Below are 20431 nucleotides of genomic sequence, written 5' to 3' on the forward strand. Positions count from 1 at the left end.
GCTACTTCCTGGAGGATTACAGTTGCATGCTAATAAGAGATCATTGGGGTGTGCTGTGCACAAGGGCCCCTGGGTCCAGGGGGGCCCACACTGCACACCCTGCACCCATATACTCTTCATACTTACCTGTCCATTGTCTCCAGAGTGCTGCTCTGCATCATTGGACCGGCGCTGCAGAGCAGCAAAAATCATTGGGAAAATGGCGGTGACCATTTTCCCGATGACTTACTCGCTCAAGCATAGTACTGCTGTTCCCAGGAAGCCGGCGCGGGTGCCATTTTCCTGGATACCTGTGCATGTGCAGTAGATTCTGGCCGTAGTTCATATGCTACTGTTGCACCCGCCATAGCACCGCTAGAGAGAGGAGGGGGCATGCACTGAGTCTGCACAAAGACCCCCTTCTCTCTTAAAATGCCCCTGTTGGGTTAGTTTGTTAATTTTTTCTATTTGGTTTATGGGAACCCTGTTTCCAATCAGCGCACAGCTCTTCCTGCACCCCTTGACCTGTGCTCCCCCTCCGCTCTTTGATCAGTTCCTGTTTAAGCACCTCTGCTACGCACCCTGCTGTTTAGTGTGTAGCTGTCTTCACCACTTTCCCCATCATCCAATCACCCAGTGTGTATGTCTTAATTCACCCTCATGTGTATGTCTCACTCTCTATGCCCCCCCCAATCTGCCTATGTATCATCTGTAAGCCTGTCCTTTGTTTTTCCTCCTCTGCATATATGTCCAATACCTTGTCTTATATATAACCCCCACCTACTATTGCATTTTACCCTCACAATCCACATTTCCCCTTTACAAAGAACTTTTTCCTCTAGCCTGCCTCCCCCACTTCTGCCTTCTTCTCACCTTACTTTCCTCCTCCTGCTCTGCTGAAGGTGATGTAGTCCTGCTAGTACCAATTAGGAGCAATATGGAAGAATCTGAGGATGTCGGGTACTTAAAGTGCAAACTTCTGTTCTTATGCATTTTTACCCTATAACCTGCTATTGCTGTTGAAAATTATGATGTAAAATGTAATGGTTTTTTTGCAGCCACTGGTCATTTGTGGCTGGGGGGGCAAAGCATGCCAAGGGCCCTAGGTGTTGTTAATCCAGCTCTGCGCCTTACTTCTGATGTGACATATGTTTCTCAAAGGCAGCATGTATTAGTTTGAAAACACATTTTTAGCTTCACATATAAATAATAAAAAAACATGATATATAAAAACATATAAATAATAGCATGTCCTGACAGAAAACATATACATGAAATAATATAAACCAAAAAGTGAAAGTAAAAAATAAAACTGTCCAAACCTCCTATCTTTGGCTTTGAACTCACTTTTTTATCAACTCAGCCAACTAGCCAACTTTGTCATCACACCAGCCAACTTCTCTCCAACTTGTGATGTCACAGAAGTAGAGGGATAGTGGACCTCATTCAGAGTCGGTCGAAGTGGCCGCACGGTCGTATAGAAAAAGGGGCCGGATATGCAAATAATGCACACACATGTTGCGTCCCTAAGGTCGGATCGTTAGCTGGCCGACCAAGGGGTAGATGCGGTCGGATCGCTAAAAATACGCCCACTTCTCGTACACATAACACGTCATCTCCGGCTACATAAGGATTAATCGTATGCCATCGGAACTGGTCGTAGAGCTAAAGGTTGACCTGACCCTCTCTTAAGCTCTACGATCATGTCAGTGTAAAACCTCCCCTGTCACGTGTGCCATGACACTACTTTGTTAATTATGCACTCCCTTAAAACGCCGTTCGCATAATGAGGCATGCCTGCGTTTGGATCTCCACACCCCCGTTTTCAAGCACCTTCCCGTGTTACCACCCACAAACGCCGCAATCTGTCACTCAAACTACCGACCTGGCGGTGTTCAAGGAGAGAAATTTCTGATCGTAGCCGCTAGTTTGCGCACGCGCATTGCGAACTGTACGCATGCGCAGATCAGCGAACATCGGCTGCGTATGAACGTGCGGCCGCTTCGACCGACTCTGAATGAAGTCCAGTGTCTGCCTACTTCTGCAGGTTTTAATATTTGTTTTTTTTTAAATAAATTGTTTCAATAAAAGTGGGGTATTTTATTTATTTTTTCATTGACCATGGAAGACAAAGAGGCCAATTTATCAAGCCCATATTACATAAAATTATGCAGAAACAGCAGTTTCTGCATAATTTTATGCATTATTGCTATGTACTAATAACCTAATGCAGGAGAAATGTCCAGCAATAGGCTCATTGATGTCACAGATTGTGGACCCCATTATTATCAATGGGGACGACAGTTTGACTCCTATGTAGCAAATTTTTTTGATTTTGGCTCCTTTGGTTTACGCCATCCTCAGATGGCCGGATGGAGTGGAGGGTAGGTACTTAAAGTAAACAGGCAGTATGGCACTATAAACTATGCTTCAGTGAACCCCATCAAAAACACAGTACCCACCTATTGATGTGACCAGCTGCAGATGTCTTGGATTTATACATGCCGTTTTGAACAATTAGAGTTGGTTCGAGGCTCATATGATGATAAGCCGGTTGCAGCTCATTTCCTACAGAAAGGACAGCAAATGTCCATATTAAAATATATGAGGATTGATTGGGACCCTCCCCCTAGGAGAGGAAGTGACAGGGACCTTATGTTGTTAAGAAAGTAGTCCAAATGGATACATCAGCTGGACATGGTGGCCCCGCGGGGGCTGAATGAATACAATCATCTGCACCACTTTTTATAATGAGTGTAAGCCCTGATAATACAGAGATCCTGCATAATATTATTAGTATTGAATATTTTTTTAAATGTATTTATTTATGTTCATATTTTTGAAAGTCGGCATAGGGACTGACCAGAATGGGAAGACCATGATGTGGTAGTCAGCTTGACAACTTATTGCAATACTTTGGAACTAACATTCCCTTGAATTTTATAAGTACAGTATGGAATATAATGGTGAGTTCTGAGTTCATTTGATTTTTTTATTTAAATGGTGTGGTCATATACCACTGGCACCGCAGATGTTTGAGTGCCGTCATCAGAAACCGTGGGGCCCAGGACTCACAAAATAGGTAGGCCCCCCTCCCTGTGTTTCTGCAACTCCAGCCCCACAGTGTCTCCCTAGCCAGAACCCCTCTGTCTCTATTCTGCCCAATACAGCCCACAGACACTTACCTTCTCCTGTATCCTCTGGCTGTTCCTCTTCATGCTGCAGTCAGACCCTTTGTCAGTGGTGGCATCATGCGTGCCTTGCCTCAATAAAAAAAATGAAAACTTTATTGTACCAGACAGTTGCAATCCCCCCTCATTTCACTCTCTCTCAGCGATCCCCCCATTTCCCTCTCAGAGATCCACCCGCATTCCCCCCTGTCTCAATGACACTCCCCTACTTTCCCCTCTCTCTCTCAATGATCCCCTTCACATTCCCCTCTCTCTCCCAGCGATCCCCGCTACATTCCCCTCTCTCAGCGACCCACCACACACACACTCCCATCTCTCAGTGACCTCCCCACACACACTCCCCTCTGTCAGTGACCCCCCCACACACACATTACCCTCTGTCTGTCAGTGACCCCCACACATTCCCCTCTGTCTTTCAGGGACCCCCCCACATACATTCCCCTCTGTCTGTCAGTGCCTCCCCCCCAGACACACACACAAGCGCACACACACACACTCCCTTGTTTGTCAGTGCAACACCACACATTCTCCTCTGTCTGTCAGTGACCCCCCCCCACATACAGTCCCCTCTGTCTGTCAGTGACCCCCACACATACACACACACACACACACACTTCCCTCTGTCTGTCAGTGACACCCCACACATGCCCCTATGTCAGTGAACCCCCCCTTATACAGTCCCCTCTGTCTGTCAGTGACCCCCACACATACACACACACACACACACTCCCCTCTGTCTGTCAGTGACACCCCACACATGCCCCTCTGTCAGTGAACCCCCCCACACACATTCCACTCTGTCTGTCAGTGACCCCCCACACACATTCCCCTCTGTCTGTCAGTGACCCCCACACATACACACACACTCCCCTCTGTTTGTCAGTGCCCCCCAGTCACACACACACACTCCCCTCTGTTTGTCAGAGCCACCCCACACATTCCCATCTGTCTGTCAGTGACCCCCCCACACTCATTCCCCTCTGTCTGTCAGTGCCCCCACACACACATTCCCTCTGTCTGTAAGTGCCCCCCCAGACACACAGACATCCCCCGCTGTCTGTCAGTGCCCCCACCAGACATTCCCCCCTGTATCATTGCCCCCCACCCCCGCCCCGCTGTCTCTCAGTGGTGCCCCCCACCTCCCCTCCCCAATTAACTGTCAGTGTCCTGAGAGGCCCTCCGGCTCATGTCCATCTGTTGCAAGGGGCAGGAGTCAGACTTGGAGAGAGTACAGTAGTCGATGTAGGCACACTGGTGAGTCACACTGCTCAGTCAGGCATATGCTGTCTGAGCTGCTCTGTGCTCATTGTCAGGTGGCTGCTCTGGGGGAGGGGCCAGCCACCAGGAAGTAAAGGAAGGAAGCTATGTTCACTGACAGATGACCGGCGCTGCGGTGCGGATCCTCAGTGAGAAGGATCTGCTACGTACCAGGGAATACCTGCAGGCCATTACTCCCAAGGGGGCAGGGGCATCTGCTGCATGACTGGTAGGTCCGTCCCTGTGCGGGCCCCCATCTCTGCCTGGGCCCAGGACTCCAGACCAGGCAATCCTCCCCAGATGGCGGCCCTGGCCGTGGGCAAAACCAATTGTATATATATATATATATATATTTATTAGGGGTGAGCGGGTTCGGATTTCTGAAATCCGAACCCCCCCAAGCCCCCCCCGATCCGAGGCAGATCCGAGTCAGGCTCGACTTTTCCCGCCTGACTCGGATTCTGAAATCGAGGCAAAACGTCATCATCCCACCTTCCGAGTCTCGCGGGTTTTGGATCCTATATAAGGTACCCGAGTCGGCGCCATTTTCTCACTCGGCTGTGGACAGTGAAGAGGGAGGGTGGGAGTTAGGGCTGGCTGGGCTGTGTAGTGTAGTGTAGTGTAGTGCAGAGTAGTGTTGTGCTGTGCTGTGCTGCGCTGTGCTGCTGTTGTCCATAGGGGCTGTGTCCACTACTTCAAAGTCCATAGGGGCTGGCTGTGTTGTGCTGTGATGCTGTTGTTAATAGGGGCTGTGTCCACTACTTCAAAGTCCATAGGGGCTGGCTGGACTGTGTTGTGCAGTCAGTTGTCCATAGGGGCTGTGTCCACACCAAAGTCCTGTGCAGTGTCCCAGTCCTAAAGGGGTGCTGTAGTGTTGTCCAGGGGGTGCTCTGTCCGTCAGGGGTGCTCCCCCTAAGTGCTAAAAAAAATATTTTTTTTCTGTGTTTGTGAATTGTGTGCGCAGTAGCCGCACGTGCATCAACAAAGTAGTGCCAAGCGTGCGCCTGTGTCATAAGTAAAGGGCAGGTTGACTTGACCGTTAAAGGGTGCTGTAACCCCCAAAGTACACTCCAAACCAAATAACAAAATATTTTCTGTGTTTGTGAATTGTGTGTGCAGTAGCCGCACGTGCATCAACAAAGTAGTGCCAAGCGTGCGCCTGTGTCATAAGTAAAGGGCCGGCTGGCTTGACCGTTAAAGGGTGCTGTAACCCCCAAAGTACACTCCAGTCCAAACCAAATAAAAAATATTTTCTGTGTTTGTGAATTGTGTTCGCAGTAGCCGCACGTGCATCAACAAAGTAGTGCCAAGCGTGCGCCTGTGTCATAAGTAAAGGGCCGGCTGGCTTGACCGTTAAAGGGTGCTGTAACCCCCGAAAGTACACTCCAGTCCAAACTAAATAAAAAAATATTTTCTGTGTTTGTGAATTGTGTGCGCAGTAGCCGCACGTGCATCAACAAAGTAGTGCCAAGCGTGCGCCTGTGTCATAAGTAAAGGGCTGGCTGGCTTGACCGTTAAAGGGTGCTGTAACCCCCAAAGTACACTCCAAACCAAATAAAAAAATATTTTCTGTGTTTGTGAATTGTGTGCACAGTAGCCGCACGTGCATCAACAAAGTAGTGCCAAGCGTGCACCTGTGTCATAAGTAAAGTGCCAGCTGGCTTGACCGATAAAGGGTGCTGTAACCCCCAAAGTACACTCCAACCAAATAACAAAATATTTTCTGTGTTTGTGAATTGTGTGCGCAGTAGCCGCACGTGAATCAACAAAGTAGTGCCAAGCGTGCACCTGTGTCATAAGTAAAGGGCCAGCTGGCTTGACCGTTAAAGGGTGCTGTAACCCCCAAAGTACACTCCAACCAAATAAAAAAATATTTTCTGTGTTTGTGAATTGTGTGCGCAGTAGCCGCACATGCATCAACAAAGTAGTGCCAAGTGTGCGCCTGTGTCATAAGTAAAGGGCCGGTTTGGACGTCTGGTCCGGACTGAAGGACGTGCCAACAATTTCTGACAAGTCTACTGTCACTGCATATGATACTGTCCTCACAGCAGCAGCGACAAGCGTGTGTCTGTCTGTTAAAGGGTGGTGTAACCCTCAAAGTGCGCTCCACAAACAATAAAAAAATTCTTCTTTTTTTTTCTGTCTTTGTGAAATGTGTGGGCTGTAGCCGCACCTGCATCCTTTAAGCAGCAGCGACAAGCGTGCGTCTGTATGTTAAAGGATTACATCGGTGACAGCATCCAAGTAGGCATGTCAGACAGTCCGTACCTGTACTGGCAGGAAAAAGAAGCAATTTGGAGGTCCCTGTACAAACTGGCTCTATTTTATCTGAGTTGCCCCCCCTCCAGTGTGTACTCCGAAAGAGTGTTTAGTGCAGCCGGGAACCTTGTCAGTGAAAGGCGTAGGAGGTTGCTTCCACAAAATGTGGAGAAGATGATGTTCATAAAATGAATTATCAACTCTTCCAGGAAGACCAGCCTCCAGAAAGTACAGAGGGACCTGTGGTTGTGGATTCCAGCAGGGACGAATTAATACTCTGTGAGGATGAGGATGTACACAACACTGAAGAGGGTGAGGAATCGGTGGATGAGGAGGATGAGGACGACATCTTGCCTCCGTAGAGCCAGTTTGTGCAGGGACAGATTAATTGCCAGCTTGTTTTGTGGGGGCCCAAACGAACCAATCATTTCAGCCACAGTCGTGTGGCAGACCCTGGCGCTGAAATGATTGGTTTGTTAAAGTGTGCATGTCCTGTTTATACAACATAAGGGTGGGTGGGAGGGCCCAAGGACAATTCCATCTTGCACCTCTTTTTTTTCTTTGAATTATGTACTGTTTGGGGCCTAGTTTTTCAAACTGCCATCCTGTATGCCACTGCAGTGTCACTCCTAGATGGACCACGTGTTTGTGCCGCCCACTTGTATCTCTTAGCATAGTCATCCAGCTACCTCGGTGCAACCTTTTGGATATAAAAACACTATTGTGAGGTGTGAGGTGTGAGGTGTTCAGAATAGACTGGAAATGAGTGGAAATTAAGGTTATTGAGGATAATAATAGCATAGGAGCAGAAAAACACACAAATTCTGTGATTTTAGCTGTTTTTATGCTTTTTTTTAAGAAAAATACAGATCCAAAACACAAAACCCAGAACCCAAAACACGGAAGGGTGGTATTGGCAAAACCAATCCAGATCCAAAACACGAAGAAATATCCAGATCCAAAACACAAAAAGTGGCCGATGCACACCCCTAATATATATATATATATATATATATATATATATATATATATAATTATCTATATATACACACAGATATATAATAGACACACACATACTGCAGCTATGCCACCTGAGGGAGCGGGGCAGCAGGAGGATACCCCCAACTACATGTCAGAGATAGAGCTGGGTGGGTACCTGAAAGACAGTCCTGTAGTGGTAAGATCCTGGGCTCAGGCACCCTCCTGTGCACAGTGCCAGCTGTACTGGGGGGTGCACAGTGCACAATGCCAGATTTACTTATTGGTGGGAGGGAGATGTGCACAGTGCCAGCTGCATGAGGGGGACATGCATAGTCCCAGCTGCAAGGTGGGCAGGGTTGGGGGGCCGCGACCAGAACAAAATAACCTCATTCATTTGACTTGCACCCTATACAGTTGTGGCCAAATATGAGTAAGGTATCCCTCCTGTAATTACTTTTTCTGCTACCATCATGTATTCCACCCCCTAAACCCTTACTGATTCTTCCCCAATAATGTGTCTGTGCTTTCCCAACTGCTGCTCATTCATCGCGGGGGTGTAGTTATAGAGGGGGGCCTGCAATTGTGGGGGGGCAATCGCGGTGGGGTGCTGCGATCGTAAGGGCTGTGATTGCAGGTGGGAGTTTGGGCTGCCGTTATCGCAGAGGGCAGTGATCGCATGGGGGGGGGTCGGGGGCTTTGGGAATGAAGCTAGGGGGGTGCGGTGATCACAGGGATGAAGGTAGTGAGGCAGACAAAGGCACCTGACTGACGTGCAGCAGCAGTGCTGCATGACTGATCTAACCTTGATCCTCACTGCCGCTGACAGGGATCCAGGGCTAATTAGCTCCACCTGTGTATCTTTTAAAATGTGCCAGGCAGTAATGAATATACCTGTGAACCAACTAGAGACAATGGAAACCATGCACTGATATGCTCCCTGAGGAGTGAGTTTGGGAATCACTGCTCTAGTCTACAGAGGATAGAACAAGTCAAGTCATTGCATTCAATACATTTTGCATAATATAAATCAAATATTAAATATAATTGTGTCTAGATTTCCAATAAAGATTATTATAAATTGATCTATAAGTTCTCAATTATAACCACTATTTATAAGCCTAATCTATAATTAAGTGAAATGTGATGTTATCATTTGGACAGTCAGCTTTCTATGTTCAACTCTATGCTTTATATACATTACATAAATGTCCAGACTAAATCACTAGATTATAAAGTAAAAATCTAATTATTATGATATTAAAGAACTAATAAAGATTCGATTGAAAGTTAAAAAAAAAGTATCCATGCTCTTATGCTGTGTACACACGGGACCTGATTCAGACCTGCTCGCTAGATGCGATTGCTCACTCCCAGCTTAGGCAAATCCAGCGCACGCCCAGGATTTCAGGTGATCGCACGGCAAGGCATTAGCACACAGGGGTGTATCTAGGGGTCACAGCGCCCCTGGCAAACCAAGGGACTGGCACCCCCCTCCAATGACTGCTTTTACTGGAAAAAAAAACTAACACACACTGGGGGTAGTTTAATTAACACACCTGTAGAAATAGGGAGAATATACTTACTCTATTGCAACCCACTATTTATTAATTTATTTATGCAAAAAAACACAGGAAAAGATTAAAAACATAGCATCAAAAACAAACAAAATGCATTATGGGTAAAGTAATTTACATATATTCAAATAGGGCTATCTATACTGCATTATGCTTTTTAACAACTTCACCTTAAAACTCACTAGGATGACAACTGAACCAACAACCCACACAAGAATTAAGATGTCCTTAAGGATCAAGTCCTATTCCCCCAATGGAAGTATCCATATCATACAAAGTTCATGACAAATCCCTCAAACTGAAAGAAGATAAATTTACTATACTCACACCGGGGGTAGTTCAATTTACACACCTGTAGAAATAGGGAGACAAATATATATATATATATATATATATATATATATATATGACAGGCTCAATCCACGGCACTCGACCATCTGGGGTGCCCTTGGTATGTGACCACACCATCTACATAAAAAATAAAAGAAGCGGTGGCCAGCTTAACAAATTATTGCAATATTTTGGAACCAACATTCCCTATGTTCAAAGGAGTTGCAGTTTGAAAAGCATGTGAGTGCCGAGTTTGTATGATATTTTTTATGTAGATGGTGTGGTCACATACCAAGGGCACCCCAGATGGTCGAGTGCCGTGGATTGAGCCTGTCGTTTATTTAAATTTTGTGGTCACACTTGCTAGGGCACCCTGTTTTTCAAATGTAAGACAAACTTTTTTTCTTTTTCCAGGTGCTTATTAACTGATAGCCCTGGGTGTGGTCCTGTCTCTTTAAGTCAGGACCCAGTTTTCTATTTAAAATGTATGCAAGCTTGAGGCCAAGATGGCAGATCAAGTTCATTTATCTGAGAATCAGTGTAGGGACTGGCTAGATGGGAATGACCGTGAAGCGGTGGCCAGCTTAACAAATTATTGCAATATTTTGGAACCAACATTCCCTATGTTCAAAGGAGTTGCAGTTTGAAAAGCATGTGAGTGCCGAGTTTGTATGATATTTTTTTATATATATATATATATATATATATATATATAATTTTTTTATATATATATATTAGGGGTGAGCGGGTTCGGATTTCTGAAATCCGAACCCCCCCGATCCGAATCAGGCTCGACTTTTCCCGCCTGACTCGGATCTGAAATCGAGGCAAAACGTCATCCTATATAAGGTACCCGCGTCGGCGCCATTTTCTCACTCGGCTGTGGACAGTGAAGAGGGAGGGTGGGAGTTAGGGCTGTGTAGTGTAGTGTAGTGTAGTGCTGCTGTTGTCCACTGCTTCAAAGTCCATAGGGGCTGGCTGTGTTGTGCTGTGCTGCTGTTGATAATAGTGGCTGTGTCCACTACTTCAAAGTCCATAGGGGCTGGCTGGACTGTGTTGTGCAGTCAGTTCTCCATAGGGGCTGTGTCCACTCCAAAGTCCTCTGCAGTGTCCCAGTCCTAAAGGGGTGCTGTAGTGTTGTCCAGGGGGTGCTCTGTCCATCAGGGGTGCTCCCCCCAAGTGCTAAAAAAATAATATATTTTCTGTGTTTGTGAATTGTGTGCGCAGTAGCCGCACATGCATCAACAAAGTAGTGCCAAGCGTGCGCCTGTGTCATAAGTAAAGGGCCGGCTGGCTTGACCGTTAAAGGGTGCTGTAACCCCCGAAAGTACACTCCAGTCCAAACCAAAAAAAAAATTATTTTCTGTGTTTGTGAATTGTGTGCGCAGTAGCCGCATGTGCATCAACAAAGTAGTGCCAAGCGTGCGCCTGTGTCATAAGTAAAGGGCCGGCTGGCTTGACCGTTAAAGGGTGCTGTAACCCCCGAAAGTACACTCCAGTCCATACCAAAAAAAAAATTATTTTCTGTGTTTGTGAATTGTGTGCGCAGTAGCCGCATAATGCATCAACAAAGTAGTGCCAAGCGTGCGCCTGTGTCATAAGTAAAGGGCCGGCTGGCTTGACCGTTAAAGGGTGCTGTAACCCCCGAAAGTACACTCCAGTCCAAACCAAAAAAAAAAATATTTTCTGTGTTTGTGAATTGTGTTCGCAGTAGCCGCACGTGCATCAACAAAGTAGTGCCAAGCGTGCGCCTGTGTCATAAGTAAAGGGCCGGCTGGCTTGACCATTAAAGGGTGCTGTAACCCCCGAAAGTACACTCCAGTCCAAACCAAAAAAAAAAATATTTTCTGTGTTTGTGAATTGTGTGCGCAGTAGCCGCACGTGCATCAACAAAGTAGTGCCAAGCGTGCGCCTGTGTCATAAGTAAAGGGCCGGCTGGCTTGACCGTTAAAGGGTGCTGTAACCCCCGAAAGTACACTCCAGTCCAAACCAAAAAAAAAATTATTTTCTGTGTTTGTGAATTGTGTGCGCAGTAGCCGCATGTGCATCAACAAAGTAGTGCCAAGCGTGCGCCTGTGTCATAAGTAAAGGGCCGGCTGGCTTGACCGTTAAAGGGTGCTGTAACCCCCGAAAGTACACTCCAGTCCATACCAAAAAAAAAATTATTTTCTGTGTTTGTGAATTGTGTGCGCAGTAGCCGCAAAGTGCATCAACAAAGTAGTGCCAAGCGTGCGCCTGTGTCATAAGTAAAGGGCCAGCTGGCTTGACCGTTAAAGGGTGCTGTAACCCCCGAAAGTACACTCCAGTCCAAACCAAAAAAAAAAATATTTTCTGTGTTTGTGAATTGTGTTCGCAGTAGCCGCACGTGCATCAACAAAGTAGTGCCAAGCGTGCGCCTGTGTCATAAGTAAAGGGCCGGCTGGCTTGACCGTTAAAGGGTGCTGTAACCCCCGAAAGTACACTCCAGTCCAAACCAAAAAAAAAAATATTTTCTGTGTTTGTGAATTGTGTGCGCAGTAGCCGCACGTGCATCAACAAAGTAGTGCCAAGCGTGCGCCTGTGTCATAAGTAAAGGGCCGGCTGGCTTGACCGTTAAAGGGTGCTGTAACCCCCGAAAGTACACTCCAGTCCAAACCAAAAAAAAAATTATTTTCTGTGTTTGTGAATTGTGTGTGCAGTAGCTGCACGTGCATCAACAAAGTAGTGCCAAGCGTGCGCCTGTGTCATAAGTAAAGGGCCGGCTGGCTTGACTGTTAAAGGGTGCTGTAACCCCCGAAAGTACACTCCAGTCCAAACCAAAAAAAAAATTATTTTCTGTGTTTGTGAATTGTGTGCGCAGTAGCCGCACGTGCATCAACAAAGTAGTGCCAAGCGTGCGCCTGTGTCATAAGTAAAGGGCCGGCTGGCTTGACCGTTAAAGGGTGCTGTAACCCCCGAAAGTACACTCCAGTCCAAACCAAAAAAAAAATAATTTTCTGTGTTTGTGAATTGTGTGCGCAGTAGCCGCACGTGCATCAACAAAGTAGTGCCAAGCGTGCGCCTGTGTCATAAGTAAAGGGCCGGCTGGCTTGACCATTAAAGGGTGCTGTAACCCCCAAAGTACACTCCAGTCCAAACCAAAAAAAAAATATTTTCTTTGTTTGTGAATTGTGTGCGCAGTAGCCGCACGTGCATCAACAAAGTAGTGCCAAGTGTGCGCCTGTGTCATAAGTAAAGGGCCGGCTGGCTTGACCGTTAAAGGGTGCTGTAACCCCCGAAAGTACACTCCAGTCCAAACCAAAAAAAAAATTATTTTCTGTGTTTGTGAATTGTGTGCGCAGTAGCCGCACGTGCATCAACAAAGTAGTGCCAAGCGTGCGCATGTGTCATAAGTAAAGGGCCGGCTGGCTTGACCATTAAAGGGTTCTGTAACCCCCAAAGTACACTCCAAACCAAAAAAATATATATTTTCTGTGTTTGTGACTTGTGTGCACTGTGGCTGCACGTGCATCAACAAAGGAGCAGCGCCAAGCGTGCGCCTGTGTCCCATAAGTAAAGAGCCGGCTGGCTCATTTCTTAAAGGGTGGTGTAACCCACAAAGTGCACTACTCTCCAGCAAAAAGAAAAAAATATTTTCTGTGTTTGTGTTTGCTTTAGCCGCACGTATATATCAATATAACATAAATGGAGGACCAAACTTTCTCAGATAAAAATAAAATAGGGAAAGATCAAGAACCACTTCCTCCTAGTGCTGTTGCTGCTACACAAACATTTAAAATATTGTTCTTTTTTTTTCGTCTTTGTGAAATGTGTGGGCTGTAGCCGCACCTGCATCCTTAAAGCAGCAGCGACAAGTGTGCGTCTGTCTGTTAAAGGGTGGTGTAACTCTCAAAGTGCTCCAAAAAATAAAAAACTATTTTTTTAATGTGTTTGTGACTTGTGTGCGATGTAGCCGCACTTGCATCCTCAAAGCAGCAGCGACAAGCGTGCGTCTGTCTGTTAAAGGGTGGTGACACCCTCAAAGTGTGCTACACAAACAATTAAAATATTGTTCTTTTTTTTTCGGAATTTGTGAAATGTGTGGGCTGTAGCCGCACCTGCATCCTTAAAGCAGCAGTGACAAGCGTGCGTCTGTCTGTTAAAGGGTGGTGACACCCTCAAAGTGTGCTACACAAACAATAAAAATATTCTTCTTCTTTTTTCTGTCTTTGTGAATTGTGTGGGCTGTAGCCGCACTTGCATCCTCAAAGCAGCAGCGACAAGCGTGCGTCTGTCTGTTAAAGGATTACATCGGTGACAGCATCCAAGTAGGCATGTCAGACAGTCCGTACCTGTACTGGCAGGAAAAAGAAGCATTTTGGAGGTCCCTGTACAAACTGGCTCTATTTTACCTGAGTTGCCCCCCCTCCAGTGTGTACTCCGAAAGAGTGTTTAGTGCAGCCGGGAACCTTGTCAGCGAAAGGCATAGGAGGTTGCTTCCACAAAATGTGGATAAGATGATGTTCATAAAATGAATAATCAACTCTTCCAGGGAGACCAGCCTCCAGAACGTACAGAGGGACCTGTGGTTCCAGCAGGGACGAATTAATACTCTGTGAGGATGAGGATGTACACACTGAAGAGGGTGAGGAATCGGTGGATGAGGAGGATGAGGATGAAATCTTGCCTCCGTAGAGCCAGTTTGTGCAGGGACAGATTAATTGCCAGCTTGTTTTGTGGGGGCCCAAACGAACCAATCATTTCAGCCACAGTTGTGTGGCAGACCCTGGCGCTGAAATGATTGGTTTGTTAAAGTGTGCATGTCCTGTTTATACAACATAAGGGTGGGTGGGAGGGCCCAAGGACAATTCCATCTTGCACCTCTTTTTTTTCTTTGCATTATGTACAGTTTGGGGCCTAGTTTTTCTAACTGCCATCCTGTCTGCCACTGCAGTTTCACGCCTAGATGGGTCACGTGTTTGTGCCGCCCACTCGTGTCGCTTAGCATAGTCATCCAGCTACCTCGGTGTAACCTTTTGGACATAAAAACACTATTGTGAGGTGTGAGGTGTTCAGAATAGACTGAAAATTAGTGGAAATTAAGGTTATTGAGGTTAATAATAGCATAGGAGCAGAAAAACCTACACATTCTGTGATTTTAGCTGTTTTTATGCTTTTTTTCAAAAAAATACAGATCCAAAACACAAAACCAAGAACCCAAAACACGGAAGGGTGGTTTTGGCAAAACCAATCCAGATCCAAAACACGAAGAAAGATCCAGATCCAAAACCAAAACTCAAAACACGAAAAGTGGCCGGTGCACACCCCTAATATATATATATATATATATATATATATATATATATATTTTTTTTTTTTTTCAGTAATAACACTACTTTCAATGCACAGTTTATTAATTTTTGTATGTCAACAACACAGGAAAAGAGGGCATCATAACAAACAAGATGCAGTGTGGTCAAGATAATTTGCATATATGCAAATTAGCTTGCAAATAGAGCCTTGTGATTGATGTGGCACTCTTTTCCTGCTTGATTGACATATGGGAATCAGTGAGTGGTGATTGGTATATGGTGGGTATTGTGGGGGAAGAGATATATTAGGAAAAAAATGTAGTCTCTCTAATTTTAAATGTTTCTCATATAAAGGGACATATAAGAAGTTTGATACACATTAGCAGTAGACGGAGGACACTGGTAAGAGACAGAGCAGAGCATAGGATACAGACCAGAGATCATTTGCTGCTGACTGCGGGACACTGGTAAGAGAAGACAGGCAACCGGAGATGATTTACTAATGACGGCAGTGCCCCACTTCGGCTGGCACCCCTGGCAAGGGTCATGTAGGCCAATAGGAAGATACTATGTCATAGCGAGCGATCACTTTGTGTATGCAGACGTCCACTTGTGCACGTCATCTCCTGGAAGTACATGAAAACATCGAGCTCAATGGTGCTTTCAGCGCTTGAGGTTGACTATACCTGGCCACAAGCACTGTGATCATTTCATTGTGAAATACAACCAGGTGATGTGTACAATGATGCTGCCTGTTAATTATGCACACCGTTGAAACAAACAGGCACAGCGAGCGAGCAGTTCCCGATCTTTCGCAGTGGTACGCGCATTGCGAAGCATGCGCAGAATGCAAATATTGGCCAGCTGTGAGCGATCGCAGTTTAGCGAGCAAGTCTGAATCAGGGTCACTGTACGATAAGCTGTCAGATTTTAGCGATAACGATAGGACAGTTTCTGGACCCTGCAAACGACCATACAATGGTCGATGCGTGGCCACATGTGGTTGTTATCGACCAACTACCGTCGTCTGTGCAGGACGTACCGTACTGTAGGGACCCGCGAACTTAGTTCGCGGGTCGTTATAGTCATTAAGGGGTTTCTGCATGTGTTGGATGAACATCCAACACATGCTGGACGATCAGACAATGATCGTCTGATCATTGCCATCATACCGTGTGTACGCAGCATTAGACAATCAGCACTTCCTCATTCATTTCAAAGGCAATGACCGTGAGTGGGCTGTCATTAGGTTTAAGCACTGTACACAGTGTACAGTGCGTGTCAGGTGGCCTTGTTTGCATTTTTTAAATTTAACTAAGACCTATGGAGGCCTGCATGGAAAAAAGAGGCGTCCACCCAAGGGGTTGGTATGTATAAAATTGTTCTTTTTTAATTGTTTTTTTTTAATAAAATAATAAAAAAGTCAATGTGCACTGCTGTGTTTAATATTTTCTTTGCAGGTGGACTACAGGTGCCAGCAGGCTCTTAATGTCCAGGTATGCTGTCACTTTTTGTTCCGCAAGTGCCGACATGCTGGGGCTTGCTTGCTGTAACTTGCAGTCTGCCTGTAACAAACAATATAAGTAACTATTCTTTTGCTATAAATCACGCACCCACCACCTACGGTTAGTATTCTTCAGAGGTCCGACTTTCCAAGGAACTTCAGCCCTGGGGTGACCAGTTTGGGGCTGTTATTGTTATGGCAGTGGGACACTGTGCTGTGTGTCTCCCTGCTATAGCATTATTCCCGGCTGGTTCAGTCCGGTGCTAGTTATGGAAGTATAGAGGGAAACCCACACCATTATTCCAGCTATATTCTAATACCAGCCCGCGCTGAGATGTCAGTTTTTAACTTCTATTTGCCATAGGTTTTGAAATAAAAACTGATGGACTTTAGAGCTGCAAAAACAACAGACATCGACGTTGAGTTTCAAGTGAAGCTGAAACCTGATGGATGATAGTTGTGTTTTTAAAAAGCTAAACGCCGTTGATGTCCTTTGGTAATTGAGAAGTCTGGAGTACTTGGAGGAGAAGAAAAAAAAATAAACATATATATGAATAAAGAAGTTTGGCAGTTGATGTTGAAATATAGAGCCTGATTCGGAGATGGATGGTACTACAGCTTCAAGGAAGCCGCTGTGTAATACCGTCCAACTGAAATGCAAATGCAGCAGGAGGTGTCTGTAGGGAATAGACACCTCCTTGCTGCATCTGTGATCCGAGTGCAGCATTCATAGGCGTTGCTTTCGATCAACATTGCAACCATCGTGACCATCAGTCAAGATGGTTTGCTCTTTTGGCCAGGCTGTGTAAGCTGAGACTTACTCAGCCTGGCTGGGAAGACCAAATGCTTATACATATAGGGCCTGATTCAGATTTGGGAATAGAGTAAGATAGAGCAAGCAACTGTGAATCTGGACAAACCATGCTGCAATGTAAGGGGTGCATATACATAACTTTTTTATGCATGTGGGGTAAATACTGACTGCTTCTGCATGTAGATCACAAATGCTGTACAGCTTTATTTTTACACTGCAATTTACTGTAGATGTCAGTTTGGACACACCCTTCCCAAATCTAAATCTCTCTGCACATTTTACATCTACCCCGACTGCACTGCAACATGGTTTTAGCAAGATGCACAGTTACTTGCTCTTTCTTACTCTATTCTCAAATATAAATTAGGCCCATAGTACAATATAACCAACATGTATGAGGTAAGGATGTGCGCCGATGCCCGTGTTTTGGCTTTGGATCTGAGGGCCTGATTCAGACCCGCTCGCGAGCGCTGAGCGCTCGCAAGCAGGTCGATGGTGCCCTAGTGCGCATGCGCACGACGGAGGGAGCTCCGTCATGCGCATGCGCGAGACCCGAATAGCGACGGCCAAACCGTCGCTATGGGTCTCACACCAAAGGGGACGTGCTGTCGATGGTGAGTGACAGCACGCCCCCTTTGGTGGGCGTGCAGGGGGCGTTGCTGCCCAGACGGAGGCGTTCCCATGGGAACTCCTACCATCTGGGGCCGGCCCCACTGACATCACTAGTGATGTCAATGGGAGTGCTTTTGGCTCTGATAGAGCCAAAAGCACTCCTGGGCTTGCAGCAGCGAGACCCTACCGCAGGGTCTCGTCGCAAGCCTGATGGTCGCGATGGTCTTGGCCATCACAACCATCTTTTTGGCCGCTCGCATAAGCTGTGGGTGGTCCCCCACAGCTATGCGAGCGGCCAGGAGGCCGCTCCAATAATAGGTAGGACAGCCCTGTTTCAGAGCGAGCGCTCTTGTCATAGCGTCCGGCTCTGAATCAGGCCCTGTATCTCCTTCATGTTTTGGATCTGGATCTGGTTTTTCCAAAACCGCCCTTACGTGTTTTGGTTTTGGATCTGTATTTTTTTTAAAAATTGATAAAAACTACTAAAATCACATAATTTGGGCTTTTTTTGTGCCTACAGTATTATTAACCTCAATAACATTAATTTCCACTCATTTTCAGTCAATTTTGACCACCTCACAGCTCACTATATTGTTTTCATCTGGTTTAGGCCCAAAATTTGCACCAAGTTAGCTGGCTGACTAAGCTAAGCGGCATCAGTGGGCGGCACAAACACGTGGCAGTTCAACTTCCAACATGGCACATAAGGAAACATATGTATGTATGTAGTTGAAGGCAGGCACAGGAAGGGTTGATCGGTAGTACATTTAATTTAATTTTTTGATCCCCAAGCAAATTTATGAGGGAGGAGGGTAGAGCATGGGTGAACAATAGCTGGCAGTGTAACCAAACAGTAATAGCACAGCTAGCACACACACAAATACAAATTTTTAAAATATTTTTTAATTTTTTGAGGAAAGATAATTATTATTAATCTTAACTTACATTTTTTTTACACTAGGGAAAACCACCCCTGGACCACCACCCCTGGCAGCCCCTTGATGTACAACACAGCACCCCTTTCTGGACCACAAAGCACTCCGGTGGAGTGCGGATGGACCACCTGCAGAGTCACAAATATGTGGATGATAAACTGTGGTCTGGCCGGCAGTGTCAATGAACAATAATAACATAGTTACTAGCTAGCACATACACTAAAAAAAAAATCTTTATTTTTATTTTTTGAGGAAAGATAATTATTATTAATTTTAACTTTTATATTTTTTACACTGGGGAAGAGCACCCCTGGATTGACATAGCACCCACCCTAGACAAGGAAGCAGCCTCTTGATGAACAACATAGCACCCTTTTCTGGACCACAAAGCACCCCTGTGGAGTGCAGGTGAACCACCTGCAGAGTCACAAATACGTGGATGATAAACTGTGGTCTGGCCGGCAGTGTCAATGAACAATAATAGCATAGCTACTAAATGTTCTAACATCGAGACTTTTGAAGAACAAGCTCTCAATTTAAAGACAAAGTTTGTGGACCAAAAATATAATAAAGAAACCATTGAAAAAGCCTTGGAAACAGCAAGAATCTCGGATAGAAGAAATCTCCTTACATATAAGGAAAAAAAGAAAACCGAAGAAACAGCATGTCTCAGATTCATTACTCAATATAGTGATCAACATATACTCTTAGAAAAAATTGTTCAAAAACACTGGCATCTACTCATGAGAGACGATTATTTACAGGGATTAATTCCGAACAAACCACAATTTACATACAGAAAAGCAAAAAGCATAAAACAAGAACTGGTAAAGAATCATTTTCCACCAGAAAAAGAAGAAAAAATTCCCAAAGAAGGTACCTGGCTAGGCGAAAGAAATGCAGGATTCTACCACTGTAACAGATGCATGGCATGCAAAACAATAAAACACAGAAGCACCGTCCCAACAATGGAAATAACATCTAATTCCACTGGAGATATTTTTAAAATCAAAGAACAAATGACTTGTGATACAAAGGGTGTAATATATCTAATCACCTGTCCTTGCGGCCTACAATATGTAGGCCGGACAGCTAGAAAATTAAACTTATGGATAGGTGAACATATAAGAAATATTAAACATAAATTAGATACACACAGTGTATCTGATCACGTCAACAAGAAACATAATGGAGATCCAAGTGTTCTCACCTTCACGGCAATTAAGAAAGTAAAAACTACATGGAGGGGTGGAAACTATCTGAAATTAATGTCCCAAGAAGAAACCCGCTGGATTTATAAAATGAAAACCCTCACACCAAGAGGCCTCAACTTAGATTTCGAATGATCAGAATTCCTGAAGGACTGAATCCCCAGGAGAAAGATTGGGACTGTAGACGATACCTACATATACACCACCCTGGATACACCCAACTACTTCCGAACTTGGAAGCTAAGCAGGGTTGGGCCAGACTAGTAATGAGGAGGGAGACCACTCATGAATATCCGGTTATGTAGATACATCCAAATATGCAGTTACCCCCCCCCCTTTTTCTCTATAATATGGGGCATGAAGACACAAACCAACAAACCAAGAAAGAAGACCAACTTGATAGAATTCAGAGAAATCCAGAAAAACCCGAAAAAATCCAGATAATTCAGATAGTGTATCTTTATATATACCTCCCGACTATTTGAATTTTTTATCCAATTTTCCACTCATCTAT

The 20431-nt window shown here is 45.3% G+C and overlaps 1 pseudogene; it reads left to right on the forward strand.

Moving 5' to 3' along the window:
* The first annotated feature begins 20106 nt into the window (after positions 1-20106).
* On the forward strand, positions 20107-20225 carry LOC148542647 (5S ribosomal RNA; annotated as a pseudogene).
* The last annotated feature ends 206 nt before the right edge of the window (positions 20226-20431 follow it).

This window comes from Taudactylus pleione, unplaced genomic scaffold, assembly GCF_031769625.1.
Source record: "Taudactylus pleione unplaced genomic scaffold, aTauple2 ptg000010l, whole genome shotgun sequence".
In the NCBI taxonomy this organism is placed as follows: domain Eukaryota; kingdom Metazoa; phylum Chordata; class Amphibia; order Anura; family Myobatrachidae; genus Taudactylus; species Taudactylus pleione.